The sequence below is a fragment of the Protopterus annectens genome, chromosome 4.part0, assembly GCF_019279795.1.
Source record: "Protopterus annectens isolate FY-2018-M chromosome 4.part0, PAN1.0, whole genome shotgun sequence".
NCBI classification, from domain to species: domain Eukaryota; kingdom Metazoa; phylum Chordata; order Ceratodontiformes; family Protopteridae; genus Protopterus; species Protopterus annectens.
Genome location: NC_056733.1, coordinates 189,469,571 through 189,492,244, shown reverse-complemented (window position 1 = coordinate 189,492,244; position 22,674 = coordinate 189,469,571). Strand labels below are relative to the sequence as shown.

The following is a 22,674-nucleotide window of genomic DNA, read 5'->3' as shown; positions in this document are numbered from 1 at the left end:
CTCACCAGCTTTTACTTTAGCAAACATTTGCACTGATATAACATTGCACTTAAATCCAGTGTCTACTTTAAGCTTTACAGGTTTCTCATTAATTTGTACAGTAAAAAAATATTTTGCTCTTTGCTGACAACTGATAGTCCTTAGTCTACTGTATTAACGGTTTCACTGATCAGAGACACCATCAACATAGAAAGTTTGCTCACAGCTCCTGGAGTTTGCACAATCTCTATCTGATCTACTTGGTTCTTCAGATACTCTCTTTTAATACAAGTCTGCAACACTTTAGACTTGCAAAACCTTTTGAAAGGATTCCACCCTTTACATTTGTGACATTGCTGTCCAAGAGCAAAATAGTTTTCTCTTCATGACTGCCTCCACATTTGTGACAGTTAACAATGAGGTTGGCTGCCACACCTTTCAGTTTATACTTCTTTTTCATCTTAACTTTCTGCTGTATACAATAAACATTCGCACTAGCTAATACTGCAAACATGCTTTTCTCATTCATAAGCACATCCATATCATTTTCTGTAAGCTCATGTATTTGGCAAATCTTTATGGCTTTAATCTTAATTCACTATCTCAAAGCAAAATCTTTCTCATTGCATCATTAACACCACATACAAGATGGCCTTTTATCAACTCATATCTTAGATCACCAAATGTGCATGTTTTTGCTTTATTTCTCAAGTCAGTAATATATGCTGCAATAGTTTCACCAGGCTTTTGATTTCTTGTGTAAAATCTGCGCCTTTCCATTGCAATATTCATTTGAGGGCTACACATTTCTCTAAATTAGTTTTTAAGCACTCAGCATCTTCCCATGTTTCAGCCTGTATCACAATATGGCAGTTCTCCCCCTCTCCTGCATACAGAGCAGGTGCATGCACACATGAACATTCGCATCCAATGGCTTCTGAGCCAGCTAAAGTGGGAAGTATAAATGCTTTTGTACGTGCATCTTTATCAGAAAATGCAGCCTGTCTGAAAATATCATATTTTTGCTCAAACACTTGTCAATTCTCTGCAATATTATCAAACATCAGTGGTTCAGGTCTGTGTAATCCCTCTGCTATAACAACTAATTTCTTTTAATCATAATTATAGACCTGGCACTTGTAATTTTGCTGAAGTGCACAACAATATCTCTGAAAATGTTTTATTTCAACACTGCAAATACTTTGAACACTCAGGACACTGAAAAATCTCAGTTACTGTGAAAAAGTTGTACATTATGAAAAAATGTGGACATTTTAGCCTTTTCAAATATTTTAAACACTTTGGAGACGATTTCAAACACTTTAATCATGATGTCACTATTTCAGACATTTCAAATAACTTGGTAATGATTTTGAATACTTTGAATGCTATGCCACGTTTGCGACTGAAAATCATTTAAAATGAATTTAAGTACTTCAAATAACCTCTGACCTTTTTGCAAATTCACTCCTGGATATTACTCCACTTCTAACTGTGTGCCTCATGGTTTGAGAGCCGCTTCAAACTTCGGATCCCACTCTGCCACCACATTGCATGCCTCCTGTATTCAAATGAGACACTGAGGCACGGTATAGGTTCAAGTCATTTATTGTACATAAACATATCAGGAGCTTTAACTGGAACATACACTTCAAACTTCATATGTTTACTGACGGACTCATTACTTCAAACACACTCATGTGCATCGCCATTCAAGCTAGCAATCACACTGAATGACCATACAAAATGGCACTGATCCCGCACGTACTCAGTAACTTATATGCACATGCTTTCTGATTACATTGGCTGACTAGGTACAATATACACACTGATCTCCAAAGCTAACAAGGTGAACAGGAAGGAGAGAGACATCTCTGGAATAGATGCTGTTTAAGCAAAGTTTTGAAACTATGTTAAGTTTTCTATCTGTTTTAACTGTGTGGGGATTTAATTCCAGAGTTTTGACACATAATGAGAGTAGAGAGGGTCTCCAGCAGTTTTGAATGTCTTACCGATAGACAGTAAAACTTTACTGCTAGATTGAAGGTCTCTAGTGGGCGAAGAGTACAGCAGAGTATTTTGCTATGATGGGCATACTGTTATCAGTAAGAAGGATTCTCACAGTAGTAAGTCTGTGTCATCATAGTCTTTCCATATACATTACAATAAAATGTAAAATCAAAACTGTTATGATGTACACAATTTTCACAAATTGTCATATTTTGGAAACTGCACAATCTAGACATATATTGCTAGGACACATACGTGAAAGCTTATGGCTGGTTTACAAAACAGCAAGAAATTCCTCTCAGAATGCAGGTTTATTGAAATATTTACAGACATATGAAAGCATATGTTTAATTGTATAATTAGCAATGTAAACAACACTAAATGTCTCTCAAGATGTGAAACTTGCAGTGTGAATATTAATCACAATTTTCTTCAACAATATCTAATATTTCACCTTATGCCATGCAATAATGTGAAATCCAGTTGGTGTTTGGAGTGTTAAGTATATAGAGGAGCTAGTAAAGAAGCTTGCATGAAACAAATTCGAATTCAAGCTTTACTTGTAATGAACACGATTATAATTGTTTCCCGCAAGCTGTTTTTGTTTTTTCTTTACTAGTTTCTGTTCGCGTTTGAGTATATAGAGGAACTAACAAGCATATAGCAACTAGCAATATCTCCAGTACAGTCTGATGTAAATGGACATTGACAATGATTTTTTCCTGTCTCCAACCATGGCATTTCAGACCATACCAATCAACAGCATGTAGATGTCTCAGCGGTGCAGCGGTTAATGTGGTCACTACACAGCAAGAGGTTTTCCAGTTAGATTCTCAGCTAGGGTGCCTTCTGTGCAGAGTTTGCATGTTCTCCCTACATTCATGTGGGTTTCCTTTGGGTACCCGGTTTCCTCCCACAATACAAAGACATGCGTATGGAGCATTTCTCCCCAGGCCTCTGCTGAAAATAGGCTCTGTCCTAGTCTGACTTTCCCGGTCAACAAATGTTAAATAAAATAAATAAAAATTATGAAAAGTGGATAAAGATTACCAATTTCTCTATTGCTGACCACTGCAGATTACAATCCAAGTGTCATTTTGTTATTAACTCCTTGCCTTTTCTAATACCTTCTATTATCAGCTGGTCAGTTTCTTAAAGAAATGGGGCCCAAAAGGCTATGGACTCCATAAGGAGCCATGGATGTTAACTGAAGTATATACAAAAAGGCATTACAAGCTTAAACAAGTAAATACAAGAACAGGTTTTGTATTAACATACATAATCTGAAGAAGAAGAATGAAACTCTGACTTAACTGGCTACAATTTTCAGTGATTTATTAGACAATCAAAAATGTTTCTAGGAACAGGGCAAAAATATGATGCAACAACAGAAATTGTTGAGAGCATAGAAAACCATAGTAGCAATCTTTCATATGCAGTCATCTACTGCCTCGAGTTAGAAGTCATGAAATTTTGCAGTCAAAACTAAATTAGAAACTGTGGCATATATCCAAGTAGTATAGCCATGGAAGGGTCACGCTAAATAAGGGGGCATGGGCAAAAAAGAAACAGAGCTAGTTTGACAGAGGTGATAAGTATTACCTAAAATGTTGGGTGTTATTGTTACTATTTCCAAAGAGTAGACAAGTCATTTTTGAGATTCAGACCAAAGACAAAGGCTGGAATTGCCAGGTCTTACATGAACAAGATAATCTACATATATGACTAAATCTGATGATGAATAAAGACGACAGGGTGCCCAAGAGCAGAGCCTTGGGGGTACCACAGACAGGTGAATTTTAAGACAGAGAACCTTAGATTCTAAATTATTCTGTTTTACCTGTAAGGTTCTTGAACTATTATAAAAATAACATTTGCAGCTATTGGATTAGGAGGAAATTATTAGCTAAATCAAAAGTCATTTATGGCCACAAGATTAATGATCCAGTGAGGGGGTGTGCCATGTAATTATACACTGTATATGTAAGATTTAACAAAAATGCAGATGGAGCTACTCCATGCACAGACTTTCTGCTGTGAGTTAGAAAGCATTTCATGTTTATTAGTAAACTGCAAAACTTACACAGACTAGGTGGTCAAGGATTTTGATAAGGGTGGGTTATGTGAAAATAGTCCGAATTATATTGAAGGCTAAAGGATGTGTATTTTCTAGGAAACGGAACGGAGTGATTGAGGTGATTAAAAGCACTAATACACAACAGTGCAGTTGCCATTTTGAGGAGGAATGAGGCACATGTGGAGGGACAAAAGAATTATCAGGCAAGTTGCAAAGGAGTAAAATCCCTTAATTTTGATGATAAACAAGTAAAAGAATGCAGACAGAAGTGAGTTATCAAGTAGAAAAAACAGCTTAGATAGCTGCATAATCAGAAGATATCAGTCAAATTCAGCTGTAAACACAGGCAGCCAGGAAGTGTTTAGGTGCCCACAGATCAGAGAACCTGAATCAAAGAAGAGGCAGAGACTGTACAGAAGAGAAAACACAGAGACTGGGGAGTTTAAATCACCACCACTTTTTCACATGGCAACAGAATGACTTCATTTAACTGTAGGAGGTACACTTTTTTAATTAGTAATTCAGTGATCATGTCTGACGTTCAGAATACTCTGAAGTACCCTGCCAAAATAATTTATAGTCTCCTCGGTTTGCTCATTCCTTATTATGCTTTGATGCAAATAATGTTTCATGTAATGCAACTTGCATGTTATTTTGGTTTTTCCAATATCAACACTATTCACTGGATCTCGACTCAACTTGCAATAGGATTGCTTTGTAAATTGTACTGTGCTATGCAGCTTCACTGCAGCTTTTCTCCCTGTGCCTCTACTGGGAAAGGAACTTGTTTAGCTTAGTCAGCCCTCCTGCAAACAAATACAAATAAATAAAATATCTGGTCTCTCTAGGCAACAGGTCTCATTTAGTTTAACTTTAACAAGGACTATCTTGAAGTAACCATGAACTTTCTCAACTATCCAGATCTTCACAGAATGCCTACATTTTTGCCTTATACTTCTGGACTGTTACTCATAAAACGTGTGGTTTTCTCGCAAATTACCAAGATCTGTCTGTCTTTATCAGTTGATTTCAGCCAGCATATCCTTTTAGAGCAAAGTATGTTATTCTAGCATTTAAGTTTATAAAAGCAATATTTAAAAAATCAGTCCCTGATTTTGGGTCTTTATACCCACATTATTTTTGGCTTTGTCCAGAATTCTTGCACTAAGAGATCAAGAGGTACAAACCTGAAACTATGAACCTAACAGTGGATGATGACCAGAAAATTCATGGCCTGAATAAGGACAGACATCTTCAAGAAGTTCAGGGCTACATAGACATCACTACAGGTACAGAGCAGGGACTAGTCAAATATGCAAAACCATTCAGTATGTTCTGATGAGTAACTGACCTACTACTGACAAAAACTGGACAAGAGAGGCAATAGATTTAAAGTGCTCAAGGCATACATACAATATCTCTCAAACTCTTAGTGCTAGAGATCCAGACAAAGTCTAAAACAGTGTGTGTGTGTGTGTGTGTGTGTGTGTGGGGGGGGCAAAGATCCAGAAATAGGGACAGATTTTAAATATTACTCCTATAAACTTAAAAAGCTGTTAGAATAACAGAATTTGTGTTAACATGTATTTTCTGGAGGATATGAAGTCTGAAACTCGAATGTATGTCATTATTTAGTAACTTCAATCCCCAGTGATTTGCCAGAGAACCACACATTTTATGAGGAACGCACCAAAAATAGGAGGCAAAATCTAGACATTCTGCAAATATCTGGACAGTCTATAGGTACATATTCAAGAATAACTAAAGTGTTCAAATATACATAATCTCTGGAATGCAGTATGTTTGAAGGAGCATTGCTAAAGGAGGGCCTGAGTCCCATTTTTAAGAACTTTATTAAAGCCACATTTGTATTCCAAATAAACACTAGCAATCTATAAAGAACAGTGACATAAAAATGTTTAAAGCACAGCACAATCAATAGAAAGATCTGACTGGGATGGCTAAGGAGTTCCACAGTCCAAGGGTGTAGTCAGAAAATTCCATTTTGTACACAAAAACTCCTTTTACTGCCCCCAACCCACTCGGCATTTCAAACAAATGGACATATCTTTCAAAATGGTGCCCCCTTTGCAGTTATTAAATGTACACATCAATTTCAATGGGTCCCTATAAAACTATTAAAGGTATTGTTTTTAGATTTGCAATCCTCTCTGTAAGCAAATTATGTACTTGTTGTTTAAGGTATTAAATTTAGGCAGTTATATGGTCTGAAAAAAATTGCAATGTTTCTGAGTAATGCAAAGAAAAAATGTTCTCTGTAGAGTGCAAGCATATGCTTAGTTACACCCTTGCCACATTCCTGTATACTACTAAATGGAATAAGTATGTTAATGAAGTTAGACAGTATCCATACATGAACGCTGAAAAACTAGGAATACTCATTACACTTAACCAAGGACACTTCATTCTGACCTTTTCTTTAAACCTCTAGTTTTCAGTCCACAATTCCATCACAGTTAATTATTTTATAAGCCTTTCAATTTCTACTCTGGGGTAACCTTTTTTCTAAACCCTAGTTATATTTTTTCCTACCAATATCAACAGCTCTAGCATTATGCATTTTGTTTGAGACATGAATATAGTAGCCTTTGTCTGCTATGCTTGGCTACCACAAGTCTCATGGTCTCCATTTTTCTCTGGCAAGACTGGTTATAACAATTTGGGTTGCTCTTCCTCAATTACCCACAAATACCTTAGTCCTTTGGTTCATCCAATTGCTTGACCAACTACTTCAGTTTCCATCTGCAGGCTTTCTGATGATGTTGGCATTCTTATTTTGTTTCCAGTTTTCTTCTTTGCTAACATACAGAGAAAACCTGCATTCTGAATTCCTTTATTTTGTACCGATTTTCATGTATCAGAAACATAGTTGAAGTGGCTCCCTAGCACAAATGCAATACCCACTTCTGTAGATCCCAACACTTCTGAAATACAGCAAATTTAGGAACTTAAACCTTTTAAACATTTTTCTAGATGGTTTTGATGCCACTCCCCCAGGCCCATGCCCTCATACTACTACTACCTGTATACACTAAATTCAGGACTGCTGTACCTTGGGGTAGAGAGAACACAAGAGTACTGCAACCTCGGACATTACATATCAAGTTTATATTCATACTCGTCATTACACTATTAAAGGCATTATGATCTTTACAACTTCAGACACCTAACTTTGTGCCAGAATAAATTCCTGCAAAGTAGGAACATTACATTCCAACATGTTGACATAATCATAGCTTTTGGCACAGCTCTTTCTTAAAAGATTCTCCATAACTCGGACAGTTGTCTACACTTGTCCAAAACACTATAGAAACAGTGTAGAATGGACTTTGTATGCCTGAATTCCCACTCATGCCAAGCTCTTCTGAATTACTGTCTTTTGTACTATGGACTATTGTCAGATAAAATAATCATGTAACCTCTGTGCCATACCTCTCAATTGTACAGATTTTTGCAGAATGTCCAGATTTCTGCCTCATATTTTTCTCCATTTTCATAAAGTTGTGGTTTTCTAGGAATTCATTAGCAAATCACTGAAGACTTAAATCAGAACATAGAGACATTTGAGTTTCAGACTTCATACCTTTCAAAAAATTCATGCTGATGCAAAACCTGTTACTCTATTTACTTTTCAAGTCTGTAACAGCAATATTTAAAATTGTTCCTATTTTTGGGCCTTTATCCCCCCCGTATTCATGGCATTACCCAGATTTCTTTCTCTAAGAGTTTGAAATGTATGCCAGTCTCAACAGCAACCTACTACTGACACAGGATAAAGCCACGTACAAAAATCCACTTAAAACTTTTGAAATGACAGAAAAGCCTGGTACAGAACATGAATGAACTGATAAATTTTATGGTTTTATTAAGCGTTTTTCGTCTAGCTTAATAACTAGACTTCCTCAGACCTTGACACAGGATGATCAGGTATCTTAAAGTCCTCCATAGTTGCTTTGAAACAGTTGAGTTTGCATTCAATGTGCATAATATGGGTGGAGTCATCAGTAACCAGTATCAGTGAGGGACCAAATGACATTTGCTTTAACATTTGAGGAATATTGTTAAAATTAACCACAAAATACTTTGCTCTCTTCATGTAGGAGTCTAGTCTCATCAAGTTTAGACTATCATGATGTCCTTTACCTTGGGCTAAGCACTTGTCACCTCGAATGCCTTCAGGCAGTGCTGCCTGTTGTACCCCAGTCAAGTGTTAATGGTTATTTATCACTCTCATGCTATACAGTTGTTTAAGACAGCTTGTGTTGCTAAATAAATTATATATACTGTATATATACTGTACATATGTTAATAATTCGAACATACCTAGCCCTGCACTAATAAAGTGCCTCTTACTTAAAGGAGCTACTGATGCTCATCAATTAGTCACCCCCTCGCAGAAAGTGGTTAGTAGTGATTCCCAGCACGTGGAAGAAACTTTCTGGCTGAAATGGTACTCCTATGTATGCCAAGCTCAAGTGAAATTCATGCATTTGTCACCAGTGGTTGGAACTTACTGAGGAATATCAGGCGGCCTCTTAAGGCCCATCTATTCCAAAGGGCTATTTCAAACCATTTTGTACCTTCTGTACTTTTACTGAACGCTTTAACGATGTTTAAGAACCCTCCTTTAAATAATAACATTTAAAATTTTGTATTTGCACTATTCTTACATTTTTAAGCATGTGCAGGCATACAAGATGCAATTAACTTACTATAGTTAATTATCCTATACCATAATCCTTCTTCATCAGCATGCGAACAAAGAGGCATGGGTTCTGGTAAAAACAGCATACCCAGGAGGACACCTTTAGATAGCATTTTCATCTGTAGTCTCATCTTGGAAGACAACATAAATCTGATCTACCACAAAAATGGACCAGGTGCTTAGTCACTGGTACTGCACTGATCTTGCAAAATCCTGGTCACAAAACCATTCATTACAAAGTAAAACAATGTTGTTGTCTCTTTCGGCTTTTCCCAGTTAGGGGTAGCCACAGCGGAACTCCGGTCCGCTAATGATTGGCAGTATATTTTTACGTGCTGGCAGCCTGGCTTGCCGGGCCTAATGCACAGCCTTCAACGAAGGAACGCCCATTTACACATGTCGCCACACAGAAGACGCTCCGAGAATCGAACGGGCAACGTCTAACTGTGAGGCGACAACGTTACCGCAGTAAAACAATAATTAGCCAGAAACAGAAACTAGCTAAACTGCCTACTTGGCAACAATTCAACAGAACTTGAGCAGCACATAAAGGACTTCACCACATCAGTTAAGACATCACACTTATCATTTAATTAAGGTCTTAAAGGACTCTGTTCAAGCAGAGGTGTGACAGACATGAACTCATTTAATTCTTGTGATTAATTAGCACTGAGAATGACTTGCCAGTTTAATAATCTATATATGCACTAATCTGGCATTAAGGTTTCTGCTAGGAAGCCAGCTGTATAGTTCAGAGGTTAGTAACCAAAGACAAACCTGCAACTTAAGTAACAGAGACATCTAAATGTATTACACAACTCATCTATACGGTGGTGTCTACAAGCCCAGAATGGCACTATGATGCATAGAGAACCACTGTGGGCAGTAACCAGGGATATAGGGCAATAGGAAACACTGCTGTTACAAGTATACCAGTCTGTCAGACATAGTGTAGCCAGAGTGTGCAATCAGCACAAAAACAAACATATCATCATATTTCCTGCATGGGACAACCATTTCTCTGGTCAATCTACATGCAACAGGTTACAGGACATCTTTAGAACCTGCTGAGTGTTAACAATCGTTACATGCAGCACTGTATCAAATCAAGGAGGGCAAAAATAGACACTGAGAAAAGGAACAAACTACACGAGAAACAACACATCTAACTACCTCAAGTACACAGAGTGAGATTGTGCATTATTTACAACAATTTACAACAAAAGCATTCACTAAAAAAAAAAAAAAAAAAGATTCAAAGCAATTTCTTTATCTGACTGGTATTAAGCGGAAAGAAACACAGAAGACTAGCCATGCAAACTTTTTTTTCTCACAGTGAATGCCTTCCTCCCTGGGGTCCACAGAGCAGAATTGCAACACAGCATTAATATAACTATCCCCACACACATCCTGTATTATTTTTAAAACAGCAGGAGCAAAATCTGGTAATACAGCCACATATAGCCTTTTACTACAAGTTAAAATAATTTATGTATAAAAATGCATCCTCAAGACTTCAGCTGGAACTCTTGACTTTCTGCCAGCTGCATGTATTTTTTCTCAGTGGATCTAATAGTTGTGTTTTCAGGGGATGAGGGCAGCATGTAACCTCTAACACATGATGGTGGGTGGGCAGAGGTATCTAATGGGATACTTGTGGATAAGCCCTGTGGGGGGGCGGGAGAGCAAGCAACATGAATCCAGTCAAGGTGAATGGCAGTAGGCATATGTGGGTTATTATGTGGTCTGAAGAGCGAGAGTAAATTTTAGATTTTTAACTGTAGAAAACGGGGCCACATCCGCATCTGGCAGTACCAGCAAAAGTACTGGCATCAATTTCTTCTGAACAATAAGATATGCCACTTAACCATAGCATTATACAAGCTGTATTTCTTAATAAAAATGATGGGTAATGAACAGTAAAAAAAAAAACAAAAAAACAATGTTCAACTTTTTTGTAGTTTAACTGTTTTAATTTATATTTCATAAACTGCATATGTTTTTGTGCAACATTTTTGTATTCTCCTTGACTAATCTGTGCCAAAACTGTTTTATTTTCCCCAGGCTATATCTGCAAAAAGTCCACTGACATCAGAGTCTTACCCCAGTAAAGAAAATAAAATAAAATGTATGCATATATACACATAATATTATTATTGTGTGTGTGCGTGTGTATACACACACACACACACACACACACACACACACACACAATTAATCACAAAAGTTTAAAACTCGCCAAAAGACAGAAGCATTGAGGCAAAACAGTTTACAGATACTGCTGTTATCTTGTTACTTCCCCCACAAGCTGCATACAACGTTCCCTGCCCTTTCTATAGCAGCTGTGAAATGTTTTTTTTTTTCTTTTTAATACTGATAAATGTTTGCCAGCCTTCTTAATTTGCACATTGCTTGTTGCAGCTTACTTACTGTAGTAGAATACAGAACATACCTGCTGGAAACACTTTCAAGAAAGCACCACATTCCTGCCAACTGGTGTGCAATGTGCAGCTCTCTTCTATTAGCCCTTTTTACATGTGGAATAGTTTGCTTGTTTGTCAGAACCTTTGCTCACTGGAGACCAAACCACAAAGACTGCTTCAGTCAGAGGCAACCACAAAAGCACGGAACATACCAAATCACTTCTGTTGAACGGGGGAAGGTACTTACAATTCTTTGCGTCTGCAACTGACTATAACATGCCCACAGACCCTCAGGCTTCTCCAAAAGAGAAACATACTTAAAACTCAAGAATAATGGCTCTTCAGCATTCATTAAAATACAACTCAGAAGTGGGTGGAGACAAAGAGCTGTGTTACACAAAGCTTCTTCCTTGTTTGCCTTTCAGACTGCCAAAGAAAAGCTAAAGTGTTGTCCAGGTCTGTTACGCACAGCTGTGCCTGTTGCTGGGCTGAAGAAACCCCCTACCAGTCATGCATTTCGCAGGCACACTCCAAAACATTATTTAAACTGGTTTTCATCCCATACATACCTGTTTCAGCTTGCTTTAGAAACCATAATCTACCTACTTTATTTTATCCATCTGAGAATCTTGCAAAACTTGCCATAGCTGCATTTCAAGATTCAGAATCAATAATATTATTATGGTAGATAACAAGTTAAGAATAAAGAAAACAAAGACCGCTAACAACTTTTATTTGCTCATCTGTACTTCAGAAGTGAAGATGTTTCCGACTTCCCATCTACCTCATTTGACAAACTCATTCTGTGACTGCTTATTGTACAATCCACCATGCATGTTTTGTCTGTTTTATACATACCTACACACATTTTAGTTATATCTAGATAGATAATGTATACATATAAAATGTGTGTATATTTATAAATATATGTGTATGCATGTGCAGATACTATTTGTATTTATTTTTATTTTAACTTGAACTGGGTAAATGATTTGGGCAGTTTGCAGTCACTGCCCAGGTGTTGTGGCGACAATTTCAGACACTGTATACAGCGATGGATCAGTTACATACTTTACACAGAGTAAGAAATTAAACATGTAAATTGTTGTAATAAAGCAATTACATGCTTTTAAACACACATGAATATAAGAAATAGACTTTGGAAGGCATCATACATACATGTATATGCTGGCACAGTAGTTATAAAATTACAAACTTTTAGAAATGTGACATATTAGAGGTACACACTATTAAACACTTATGAAAATAAATACTTTTGATGGCGTGGTACAAAACATGCATATATAGTCACAGTATTTATAAAATAATGTAAGCATATTTAAAATGGTATACAAGCATATGCAAGAAATAATGGTAAAATTATAGATAGATGTGCAATGGAAAAAATAAGACATAATGTTTGCTTATTTTAAAAATGTATTAGTTTATTACCCAGGTAAATGAACTGATCCTCTGACCTTTTTAAACATCACCAGGGTTACAGAGTCGAAGGGTAAGTGTAATGTAAATATACCAATTTGTTAACCAGGTAGTTGAACTCTGTTCAAATGACCTTCTGAGTTTCTGTACAACAACATAGAATATTGCAGTCATTATTTTCTTAACAATATTCAGTGTCACAGTGGAAGTAAGAACTTATCCTGGCACTCATTGGGTTTAAGACAGAGAAAGTAATAATGGATAAGATACTGATCTATTGCAGGAAGTGTACATAAAGACATGGAAACGTGCACAAACAGACACACTCATACACACACCCCTATAGGCAATAATGATGGCGCACCAGTTCATTCATGACATGTCTCTGGGGTAAGGGAAGAAACAAGAGCACCTGACAAAAACCCATGGGGACACATGGAGGACTTGCAAACTTGCAGGCTCTGCTTAGCAGGCACATATCAGAACCACTCCCACTATGAGTAGATGAAAGTGAATGCACTGAGGATCGGAATCCTAGAACTGCATTCACTGAGCACATCTTGCCGAAAAACACCAAGTGTTTTTGCAGGGGGGAAAGCCCCCCACACCTTCTAAACTTAAATATACTAACTCTATGGTTGCAGCAACTCGAAGAAGAGGGAAATTCCCCTCAAAAGGAGTCCTTGTTGACACAACTCACTGACAGTGACTTCCTAGAGAGAAAATCCAGTCGTTGTCAAACTGAAGTTCAAAAGCTCAAACTTCGGCCACCAATGGGATAACCATGAGGGCCAAATTGGAGAAACAAGCATTTTATCTTGTAGATAACACCAATGTTTGCAGTGATTTCATTCTTATGGTTTGTTATATGTATGTGATTTTGTGATATAGTTGTGGAATGAGCGGTTATCATCATCATCATCATCTTCTTTCGGCTGTTCCTGTTAGGGGTCGCCACAGTAGATCATCTGTTTCCATTTCTTCCTGTCCTCTGCATCTTGCTCTGTCACACCAACCACCTGCATTGTCCTCTCTCACCACATCCATAAACCTTATCTTAGGCCTTCCTCTTTTTCTGTTACCTGGCAGCTTCATCCTTAGCATCTTTTTCCCAATATACTCTGCATCCCTCCACAGCACATGCCCAAACCAACGTAATCTTGCCTCTCTGGCTTTGTCTCCAAACCTTCCAACCTGGGCTGACCTTCTAATATACTTATTCCTAATCCTCGTCACACCTAGTTGTTAAATTATGTATTGTACCAACATTTTTATTAGAATTGTGTTCTTGGAGCTCATCTCCCCGGGCCTCTACTGAAAATGGACATATATCCTAGTTAGTCAACAAATGTAAAATAAAATAAATAAATTATGAAGTGACCATGCTAACTGCTGCAGCACTGTGCTGCCCTAAGTGCTAATACAGTTAAAAATATAACAGTAAGTAGGCTAATTATGAATAGTGATAGTAATTATTATTTATTTATTTTATGAATAGAGAAAGTAATCATTATTCATTTAATGGCATCTGTTTACTGGGAAAGTCCATCTGGGCAATAAACCCCTTTTCAATGAAGGCCTACAGAGAAAAACTCCAAAGAGAAAACATTAAGAAAATAACATTTCAGAAAGAATGAAATAGCATCAGAAATGTTCACAGCAGTACTGTGCTTAACTTTAGGGCTGAGGCAAGGGACATTAACAGTCCGTCACAAATGACAAAATACAGTAGCTACATTTTTACAACATTGATATTATACATAGTAGGTACTAGGCTATTGGCCCTAGGGCCTATATAAGCCACGCCAAATGGTACCCTGGCTTTTGCCATCCGAGAAAATTATTTTCCTGTGCCCCTGTCGAGCAGAGCCACAGAAATGATGCCAGAGGTGAATTTCCTATTTCCCATCCAATCATCAAGATTTTTCTTGAAGTGTGCTAATGAGGAGCTTTGTTTGATATAGGTAGGTACTTTGTTCCAGAGTATGGTAAGTCTCTGGGACAGGAATCTATCCCTCCAGCATGTTCTGTTTATTGTGGTGACAAGGTTTAGGTCTCTAGAGCGTGTAGCTCGGAGGGATTGGGATTTCTTTAAGTGGAGCATGTCCAACAGCTCTGGGTTTGACATAGCTTTGTATGTTAGGCAGAGTTCATCTCTGAGTAGGCGATATATAAAGCTGGAGTTTTTTGAGACTGTCTGTATAGGGCATCTGCTTGAGGCCGGTAATCCTCTTTGTGAGGTATTTCTGCGGCTTTTCCAGTTGTTGTAAATTGCTTGTGAGATACATACCAAAAGGGGCATTGTACTCTATAATGGGTTTAATGAGGGATGAGTAGAGGGGAACAATGACCTCTTTTTTCCTGGATGAGAAACCTTTTGTGATGAGGTGTGCCACATAGGATTTTCTGACTACTGTGGCGATGTGATTATCAAAGGAGAGACTACTGTCCACCTGTGTCCCAAGGTCTCTATCACATTTTCAGTGTTACGTAGACTACCACCTATGTGGTAGTTCATGGGTACAGAGTTTTTACCAAAAGGGATGACAATGCACTTTTTGGCACTGAGCTTGAGGCCATGGCTTTTGACACCAGGCATCTGTCTCAGTGGGCCTTTTTTAGGATGTCCACATTGTTAAGAGTTTTTATTATGGCTCCTAGTTTGCAGTCATCTGCGAACTTTGTTAGCCAAAGACATTCTGTGTTTGGTATCTACTTCTCTGAAGTACAGGCTAACAGGAGAGGACCCAGGACTGAACCCTGTGGGTACTCACTTGTCACTGGTCTGAAGTTGGATTTGGAGTCACTACTTTCAGTGTGGGTTCTGTCAGTGAGCCAGTTGGCAACTCATCTTGTTACATAGGGATTTATGCCTAGTTTAGTGAGTTCATCTATAATTCCAGAGTGGGGGATGGTGTTGAAAGCCTTGGTGAGATCTAGATAGGCTGTTTGAACCACCTTACCCTCATCTACGGCTTTGGTGACTGCTTCAAAGAAGTCCGTCACATTTAGGAGACATGATCTGCCTTTTACAAACCCGAACTGGATGGGGTCCAGAGTTTGGAGATTACCAATGTCATTGTTTATAAGTTCCATGATGATACGTTCCATAGCCTTGCAGAACAGGCTCATCAGGCTAATGGGGCAGTAGTTCCTGGGGTCTGTGGTGACTCCCCCTTTGTGGAGTGGGATAACCATCGCTGTGCGCCATTCAGTGGGCACAAAGCCTGAGGTGAGGCTATGACTGAACATGGTACTTGGGTGGGGTGCCAGTTCATTCTGTAGTTCGTGTAGAGCGCAGCCTGGGATGTTGTCAGGTCCCATGGATGCTGTGTTCTTGGCTTTGGAGAGTGTTTTTTTTTTTTTTTTTACCTGTGCTGCCGTGATTACAGGAACTTTGCATTCTTCTGGTATAGAGATGGACCCTTTAGGGGATGAGTGGGGGTAAAGTTAGCAGTGAACCTATCTGCCAGGATGTTGGCAATATCAGTTAGTTCTGTATATTTAGTGCCATTGTGCTGTAACTCAGAGCAGATCTGAGTGTTGCCACTGAGATTCTTGACATAACTATAGAATGCTTTGTGGTTGTCTTTAGAATCAGTGGCAATTTTGTTTTTGCAACTAGCTTTGGAGGATTTTATGAGGGATCTCAGCTTTTTAATGAGGCTGACCAGGGAGTTTCTCCAATCATGGGATTTTACTCTTTTTTGTAACAGTTTCTATATTCTGTTGTAGAGTTTGTTTATGGCAGGGGACCACCAGATTAGCTTCCTTTTTTTGGAGGATAGCATCTTGGTTTTGTTAGGGATTGCACGATCCATGCACTCGTGTAAGTACTTATAAAAGTGCATCTGTGCAGGATTCAGAAGTCATACCTCTACTGTCCGTCAGCATAGGTGTCATGAAGTTTGCCACTTCTGCCTTAAGAAGCATGAAGTTGGCATATTTACATTTGAATTTCATACAGAACTATTAACTACATTTTTTACAGCATTTGAATATTCAAAAACAACGTTAAATTTCAACATACAAGTGAAAATGCTTAATGCAGGATATTTATGTTCTTTTTCGTTTAGTATTAGCATGAATGAGAGACCAATCAGAGCATTTAGAATGGAAATGAGCAAGGCATAGATAAGGCAGAGAAGGGGATACAAGTGCACCAAAAGAGATACAAATAACCAACAGAGGTCAAACAAAAACAACTCGAACTAGTGAAAACAAAGAAAAGGCAAACCGATAATATTCCCACACAATTTAATGTTAGCGCTTTCGTACACAGATTTACATGCACTTCTTCAGACATTAATTACTCCCAAAACACAACTGTTTTATAGTCCACTTAATTAACAAATATTAAATGAATTAAATAGTTATTTAAGTCAATCAGTAACTTCATCTAATGAAGTCATTTCATGCAAAGTAACTTTTCATAAACAAGATGCTTCTTAAATATAAAAGAAATTGATGACGTATTTAAAACCCAAAACATAAACAAAATTAATAATAAATAAAAGTCCTTATTCGGACTACTTGATGCTACTAACACTAATCCATGCAAAATGAATAAAGAGCTTAAGTAACATAATGTATCATCTCTCCAATGCTCTTAACTTTAAGAGACATTTAATAAAACATGCTTCATTTAATCCAGGAAAAACATGTGCATTTGTCAACAATTGCCATCCCTTTCCTCAAACCTAAGCTCCCATGGGCCTCCTCTTATATTCCTATCGACTTGTTCTAATGTAGTAAATGAAAAGCTGTGGGACTGACATTCTGCTATATGTCTAGCTAGGGCATTAGTGTTGGAATTTTTAGCTATGCTGTATAAAATGCTTATAAATACGTTGTTTAAAGTGGCGTTCTGTCTTGCCTAGATAAAAAGCCGAACATTGACTGCAAGAAGCCAAGTATACTATACCTTGGCTTTCGCAATTAAATTTTCCTTTTATGTTATACCTGATGTCCTTGAATTTTCACATATACTCCTGTCTGAATATATTTACAGTAATGGCATCACCCACACTTGTACATGCCCCAGGTATGTCTATGGTAGGTCCTAGTTGTTTCTAAAAGGGCTTTTAAATTGAACCCTCTTCTGTAGGTCACCAAAGGTTTCGTCTCCAATATACTGACAATGGACCGATCTTCCAGAATAAACCCCCAATTATTTATTAGGGCATTTCTGAGATCTATAGCATTAATGGAATAATCTGTTAAAAAAACTAGACACATAATTTTTAAATAAGTTACTATTCGTAGTTTCATCAAAGTCTCTAGTAACTATTGGGCTAGAGGATGATTCTTGTGAAATGTAGCCCCTTGTTAAGATTGGTTTAAAGTGACCGGACCTTCTTTTTGCTTTGACTTCAACAGTCAAATGTTCTATAAATATTTCCAGATATGCTCGCTTTATGAACATTTTTCTTAGATTGTCACACTCTAAATTTTTTTCCACTGGAAATCATTTTAGATGCCCTAACTAGCTGGCCTTTAACCACTCCTCTCTTCTGATAAGGATGGTTACTTTGAAAATGCAAGAAACAACCGGAATATGTAGGCTTCCTATATATTTGCGATTCATATCTATTATGTTCCCCATCCTTGGAAAATTTGATGTCCAAAAAAATTGATTACCTTGTCATTAAATTGAAAAGTAAATTCCAGGAAGTTAGTAAAGCCAGTCAACACTTTCACCAATTTGTTGCTAGAGTTTCATCACCTTTTAATATAAAGAACACGTCGTCTTGGTATCTTGCATGCCAAGCGACCTTACCTTTGAAAAGTGGATTTGGGAATAAAAATGTTCTTTCCCAAAAGGCCATGATGGCATTAGCGAACCTACCCCCACATGGGGACCCCATAGCAAACCCCTATTTCTGTAAATAATTACGAATAGTAACTTTTAAAAATTATGTGTCTAGTTTTCTGGATTAAATGAAGCATGTTCTATCAAATATCTTAAAATTAAGAGCATTGGAGAGATGATACATTATGTTAATTAAGCTCTTTATTCATTTTGCATGGATGAGTGTTAGTAACATCAAGTAGTCTGAATAAGGACTTTTATTTATTATTACTTTTATTTCTTGTTTATGTTTTGGGTTTTAAATACATCATCAATTTCTTTTACATTTAAGAAGCATCTTGTTTATAAAAGGTTACTTTACATGAAATGACTTCATAGGATGAATTTACTGATTAACTTAAATAACTAATTCATTTAATATTTGCTAATTAATTAATTAAGTGGACTATAAAACAGTTGTATCTTGGGAGTAATTAATGTCTGAAGAAGTGCATGTAAATCTGTTTACGAAAGCGCCAACATTAAATCGTGTGGGAATATTATCAGTTTGCCTTTTCTTTGTTTTAAATAACAGAGGTCACCAGATGGGCTGCACCAAATTGATGTCTCAAGGGGGTTAAAGCCTACTTGCTTGAAAACACCAGCTTCATTAGCTCACTCTCTTGGTTAGAGGGTATGTTTGGATGTAAATATAACTTGGAAAAGGTGCATCAAGATAACTCATTCTGGAGTTGAGGATGTAAAATGTACTACTCCCAGATGAAAGTTTACATTACAGACTGGTTAGTGCATTTTTAAGCCAAGACATAATCCATGATTTCTATAAGGTAGCAGTAATACATATAAACTTTAGTTTATAAGTATGAAAATACAAGACATCGAGAGATGGAGAGTTATTTTACTTTAACAAGTGATGTACAATGGTGCTTATATACTATCAAGAGTAAAATAATTTATCAAGAATCAGAGGAATTTATAGTAAAAGTATGCAGTGTGAAAGGCTAATGAACAGGAAAAGATACAAAAAATGGCACACAGTTTAGGAATAAGAGATTACTAGGGCTGCATCCAAGATATGTAACTGTGGGGGACACTTGATCAATTGCAATTGTGATCAAAGCACTGTCACAACTGATCATCCATTGCTCAGGTAATCATTCTGTTCAGACAGTGAAATTATGGTTCAATCGTGAGAGGGAGTTTGCCCTTTTCTCCAATGTTGTGTGATCCCAGATTTGGCATATTTGGAGATGTTGTGTGTTTGTACGTGTGTGTGTGTGTGTGTGTGTGTGTGTGTGTGTGTGTGTGTGTGTGTGTGTGTGGTAGTGGTGGTGCAGGATGTAGGGATTTTGAAGCATTCTACTTGTATGATCACTGAATATAACAGTAACAAACCATGAGATTTCTTCTTTGTATGTGATCCCAAAACATTGTAGTAAGGATGGGGTTCCCATTGTGCACTATTTTGCTTTCCCAAAGTTAGTATATTTAGAAATGTCCTCCTTCAAAATATTGTATTTATACAATTTTTTCGTCTAGTCAGGACTCAGTGAATTAATTATGATAGTCTTAGTATGGACTAGTTGTGTATTTGGCAGTGATATACACTTCCTACTGCACATCATGTCTGCCTGTGGTGCTCAGAGTATATGCAGATGAGGTCATCCGCAGGAATAACACACCTGTCCATGTCTCACTGCAAAGTATTGTCCTTCAATGCCCCTCTGACAGTTGTCATACTGCAGGATTATACAGGATGTTATAGTCAAACTGTACCCCAGATTCTCAGGGTATACACAGAGCTACAGCTCTGCAGGCAGGCTATCTTCTATGCTGTGCACATTTAATATTGTGATCAACAAAACTCCCACCTTCTTATAAACTACTTGTCCTAGTGATGAGATCAGACTTCCTTATTCTTCATTAACAGCAGCAACAGTTTCCAGTTCATAACGCATGATTGTCAGATGTCCTCAAGCAAGATGAGGGACATTATCTCTTCAGTATGACTGAGGTCTGCCCAAATGCCAAGAACAACTTCGACATGGGCTATGCCAGGCTATACTGCTTACAAAGGTAATAAGTGGCTATTTTTACATGGTGCCCAAGCCACCTCAATTGATTCCATTCAAATTACCTGAACAGTGGCCATTTTCTGAGATTCTCCTAGACTAGTGAGCTCTTAGGTTTATCACAGAGAATAAAGCCCAATGACACTGCAAAGAAACCTCATGTCTACTGCTTGCATCCAATATTATTACTATTGTTGTATTTCAAAATGAACGAACAGTGCTTAATTATTCTTAGCAAAAATAATGCTGAAAATTTTCACGATAAAATTGAGAAAGAGAATGAAAAATATAAAGAAGAAGATAACAAAAGATAAAATAAAAAAAAAACTCCCTTCCTCCTCAGATATAGTTTTAGGTCTCCCAAATTAAATATTTCAAATAAGGATTCAGAGAATAACCTCCAGCAATGCACATGAGGAAATTCTAAAATGTTGTGGGTCATACAATGCTGAGAAGAAAAGTACATTCTGTTGGGCCGAATAACCATATTACCAGATGCCATCAAACATATGCCAGTGTAACATACAAACAATAATCCAATCTATTTTGCCTGGAAACCAGTAGGCCAAAAAAAATGTTTTATGCAGAATTATTCCATTTCTATGTGAACATGTTAAACAATTAGATCTCTACTACAACATAAGCAAATTGCTACTTGGAAGATGTGAATCAAATGCCCAATTTCATCCGTTATTGTTGAAACTTATTGCATGAAAATGAATCTGCATTGCATATACATTTTAGCAAATGTGCCTTTGAGAGATGAAGTCCTACAGGCAAACATACCTTATAGTATGAAGCATAGCATGGTGCGGAATTCAAAATGTTGCAACCCAAATCTAGTTTTAAAAAAGTTAGAAAAAATTACATTCAATTTAAAACATTAACCTAAGGAGAAGAAGTGTTAATGAACTGCACAGATAAGGAAGTCTCAACCTTATAATCATTAACAATATTATATCTAGCATTCATTTTATGAGCAGTTCTCTAAATAATGGGACTCTTTAGCCAGTAAAAAAATGTTTTTTTATTTTTATTAGCAAGTAATTTAAACAATGGAAGGGCAAGAGAAAATTTACAGGATTGCACACAATTCAACCACTGTTGAAAATTTTGTTCATCAGTTCACTCAAAGACAAGAAAGTGTAAAGATAAAGTACAGGTCAACTGGTAATTTGCACGTAGGTCTGAAACAGTTTACCTAATTGCTTCATTTGATGTGATGGGGTAGTTTACTCATTCAGTTCATTCCTATTTTGTCACTGTACATACAGCACTTCTGCACAAGATCAGTAAACAGCAGGGAGGATCACATTTTCTCTGCTACTGTACAATCCCATAGTCAGTACATTTTAGTAGTAGAGGGTGTGGGGTACAAAAGGGGCTTTTCTCTTTGCAATAACACTTGATTTATTGTCTTTTCCATTGTCAACCTAATGTTCTGCCGATTTAAACTGATTAATGGAAGCAAACGGACATATTGAGTCTTCATTTTATTATATACTCTTGTGCACGCATATACAATTATGGGTCAGCAACCTAAAAGCCAGTGAAATTCTAATCTCCTAAGGAATTTAAGATTTTCCCTTTCACAAAAATGTTATCCAGATCATATGAAACTTATAACACCAGTCAAAATGTGGAAGAAAATGCAATTATAATTGAAGCATATCCATTATGAAATTAGGAAAATGGAATTATAGTTGAATTTGCTGATAATTGCAGAATTATAAATTGTAGTTTAGAAGAATCTGCTACTAATAAAAATCTTTATAATATGTCCAGCCAAGAAGCTGTAAAATATGACTTTTTGACTATAAAACTAAAACCTTATTTTTTTATGAGCCTTAATTTTGTACCCAGTAACCTTAGCTACTTTTAAAAAAACAGCAACAGATATTTTTCATTATCAGAGATTATAAACCGTGCATCTACACAAAGAAAATATTTGAAACAAAGTCATACATAACTGCCTTTGTCTGTGGATACTTATTTGGTTTGGTTAAAGGACAACAATGGGAGTCTATTATTAAATGCTCAACTTCTCTGTCTTTTTTCTCCCTGTTTACTCTCTCTGCTATGAATAAACAACAATACAGCATTTAAAATATTTTAAGTTGACTGCTTCTCTCCAC

The 22,674-nt window shown here is 37.0% G+C and overlaps 1 protein-coding gene across 4 annotated transcripts in view; it reads right to left on the bottom strand.

The window, feature by feature from the left end:
- Nucleotides 1-22,674, bottom strand: part of TMC6 (transmembrane channel like 6) — a 1,104,128-nt gene that overhangs the window by 964,402 nt on the left and 117,052 nt on the right. The window contains exon 1 of one of the 4 annotated variants that reach the window (XM_044068186.1): nucleotides 11,463-11,579. The exons of 2 other annotated variants lie outside the window; for them this stretch is intronic. The gene's annotated coding sequence lies outside the window, so the exon portion shown is untranslated. Of the gene's footprint in view, nucleotides 1-11,244; nucleotides 11,441-11,462; nucleotides 11,580-22,674 lie in introns of those variants that run through there. One more of the 4 variants, XM_044068182.1, reaches the window with a different exon arrangement.